The 3,341-nt window shown below is 50.2% G+C and overlaps 1 pseudogene; it reads right to left on the minus strand.

Annotated features, from left to right (window-relative positions):
• Window positions 1-723: 723 nt before the first annotated feature.
• On the minus strand, window positions 724-2,061 carry LOC115271167 (annotated as a pseudogene).
• Window positions 2,062-3,341: the final 1,280 nt, after the last annotated feature.

A 3,341-nucleotide genomic window follows, 5' to 3' on the forward strand; every position in this document is an offset into this window, starting at 1 on the left:
TATCATTGCTAATGTTCCTTTACTGACTTTTAGGCAAGTACTCATAACAATCACCTCCTTTTCTGTCATTGCAGGCACCATGAAGGGGGCCATGCCTGCATACCTCTAGGCTCCCACTGGTGAATCAGACATCACCTTTTTAGTGTCCTCAATTTTTCTGTAGGCTGCAGCACAATGTGTGAATGCCCACATGCGTCTGACGAAGTGGGCATTCACCCATGAAAGCTTATGCTCCAATACATCTGTTAGTCATAAAGGTGCCACAGGACTCTCTGTTGCTTTTTACAGATCCAAACTAACATGGCTACCCCTCTGATACTTAGCACAATGTGTGTGGATCACCAAGGTGTTCAGGTATTGGTCCCCTGCTCGCTGTCTGCAGTAATCCACGAGTACCTTAAAGAGACTGGAGTTGGTCCCTATTAGCACGGACACATCAGAAACCCCTTTATGGTCCGAGCATATTAAGGCAGCAGTGTCCACTTCTTGTCTTACCCCAGAGATCGTCTCTGGAAATTCCAGGTGCACTATGACATACCCTCAATGGGTACTCATCCATGCTGAGGCCACACAGACCAAGTCCTGTCAGGGGCTGTATAGACAGATGGCCTAAGCATCTGCTGGTAGAAGGATTGAAATATGATAGTCACCTGGACCCGGTGTCAAGCACTGCTTTACATTCTGTCCCTTCAATCTTCACAGTGACCTCTGCTCGAGGTCCTATCAATCCTGGTGGGATTCTGGCTGTGTGGTTCTTTCCAGGGGAGCCTCCAACTCCTGCGGGCCTAGGCGTCTCCCTTCCCAAGCCCTGTGGTCATTTCCCGAATTTCCCCAAGTGGTCTTCAGCTTTTGATATACTAGAGTGGGATTCTCTTTATTCTGACACCTTGCAGCAGTGTGTCCACCTTGGCCACACTTGTAGCAGAAGAAGGACTGTCCTCTCCCTTGTTGCCTGGGTGGGACAGTAGCTCTAAATGCAGTCTTCTGGAGCATGGCAGCCGGGGGTTCCTTGTACCTTGAAGTCTTTGCTGGATCGATAGTATTCTCTAGTTCAGCCACTTTCTGTGTCAGGACCTGCACTCGTTGGGTAAGTTCCTCTTGGGGATTCACCATCAGTGCCTTGGGTGTTTGCATGGATGCTGTGCCAGTTGCCTGGTGTGACTGAACCTCCCAAACCTCACCAGCTGCCTGCATCTCCTCCTCCTCTCAGACCTCTTTTATCAGCCGAGAGTAACTCGGTGGATTTTCTTGTCGTTCCCTTAATCGAAGGTGGAGTAGGATTGGGTTCTGATACTGAACTCCTCTCACAATCTGAACCAATCTAGTCCGGTCCATTTGCTCAACAGCCACTGCCCCCCTCATGATGACTCTCTGTAATAATTTCTCCAACTTCTGTATATAGGCAGAAACCTTCTCACCCTTTTGTTGTCTGGCATTAAGGAACTTGCAATAAATATCCTCCGAGCCCTCAGTTCTCCCAAAGGTGTAATCGAGGGCCTCTAGGCAGTCCTTCACCCTGACCCCAGGATTCCTGAGCTTCACAGTGTGAATTACATCTAGTGCTGGGCCCCTGAGGCACTCTACTAGACGCCTTCTCTTTTCAGCATCAGATACTACCCACTCCTGCAGCATTTCAGTGGTGTGTTCCAGCCAGGGTTCAAACCCTTCTTCCCCAGGTATTGGGGTGGGACCCCCAGAAAATAACCTTAGTTTACGATAGGGGCCTGATTCAGGGTGGGGCTGCATGACCTTTTCTAATGCTTGCCCCAAAGTCTTTGCCCACTCATCAGGTGAGGGAGCAGCCCCCAGGCGTGGGGCTCTTGGATCAAAGCCCAACAGATCTGGAATGTCAGCCAAAGTCTTTCTCTCTTTCCCCAAGAAGGCCGACATTTTCTTTAAAAACTCTACATCGGAGGCAGGAGCTGGTGGGGACTGGCTCCCAGTGGCTATTAGCTTCCATGCACCGTCTTCCACTGCTATCTCGCTTGGAACCTGTAAAAGGTCCACAGCTACTGGCAGCTCACACAGTACTGCGAAAGCCCCCTCCTCCCTCATGAACATGTGCCCCACATTTTGCACTTACTCAGACACTCAGTGGCTGCCCTTAAAATAGATTATATTGAGCCCTCATTGAACACCTCTGGTATCCCTGTCACCAGAAAACAGTTCTTAGGGTCAATCAATCCTCTAACAGGTGTAAAGCCATTATACAAACTGCAATTTCCACCAATATATAACAAAATGCTTTTCCCAATTTAATGGATAACTCAAGATGTGCTTGCGAGGGGTACTGACCCAGGTATCCCGGACAAGCCCCCAATTGTAACAGCAATCTGTCGCAGGCAGGATTGAACCGGAGACCTCTGGAGCTTAGTGCATGAGCCTTTGCAGCATGAGCTAAAAGGCATCTGGCTTTTAACTAAGGCTGTAGAGCAGACTCATTTAACTCTCTCTCTAAGGGTACGTCTACACTACGGGATTAATCCGAATTTATATAATTCGAATTTGGGAAACAGATTGTATAAATTCGATTGTATGCGGCCACACTAAGCACATTAATTCGGCGGTGTGCGTCCATGTACCGGGGCTAGCGTCGATTTCTGGAGCGTTGCACTGTGGGTAGCTATCCCATAGTTCCCGCAGTCTCCCCTGCCCATTGGAATTGTGGGTTGAGATCCCAGTGCCTGATGGGACCAAAACATTGTCGCAGGTGGTTCTGGGTACAGCCTCACCCCTCCCTCCCTCCCTCCCTCCCTCCCTGCATGAAAGCAACGGACGGCAGACAACCATTTCGCGCCTTTTTTCCTGGGTGAACACTGCAGACTCCATACCACGGCAAGCATGGAGCCCGCTCAGCTCAAGACAGCAGTCATGAACATTGTAAATACCTCGCGCTTTATCGTGCAGTTTATGCTGAACAAGAACCTGGAAAACCAGGCGGAGAGGAGCAGGCAACAGCAGCGCGGCGATGACAGTGATGAGGATATAGACATGGAATTCTATCGAACCGCGGGACCCGGTGCTTTGGAGATCATGCTGTTAATGGGGCAGGTTATAGAACGCCGATTCTGGGCCCGGGAAACAAGCACAGACTGGTGGGACCGCATAGTGTTGCAGGTGTGGGACGATTCCCAGTGGCTGCGGAACTTTCGCATGCGTAAGGGCACTTTCATGGAACTTTGTGACTTGCTTTCCCCTGCCCTGAAGCGCCAGAATACCAGGATGAGAGCAGCCCTCACAGTTGAGAAGCGAGTGGCAATAGCCCTGTGGAAGCTTGCAACTCCAGACAGCTACCGGTCAGTCGGGAATCAATTTGGAGTGGGCAAATCTACTGTGGGGGC

The sequence above is a fragment of the Terrapene carolina genome, unplaced genomic scaffold (genome assembly GCF_002925995.2).
Source record: "Terrapene carolina triunguis isolate 2854851 unplaced genomic scaffold, T_m_triunguis-2.0 Scaffold67, whole genome shotgun sequence".
Taxonomy (NCBI): Eukaryota; Metazoa; Chordata; order Testudines; family Emydidae; genus Terrapene; species Terrapene triunguis.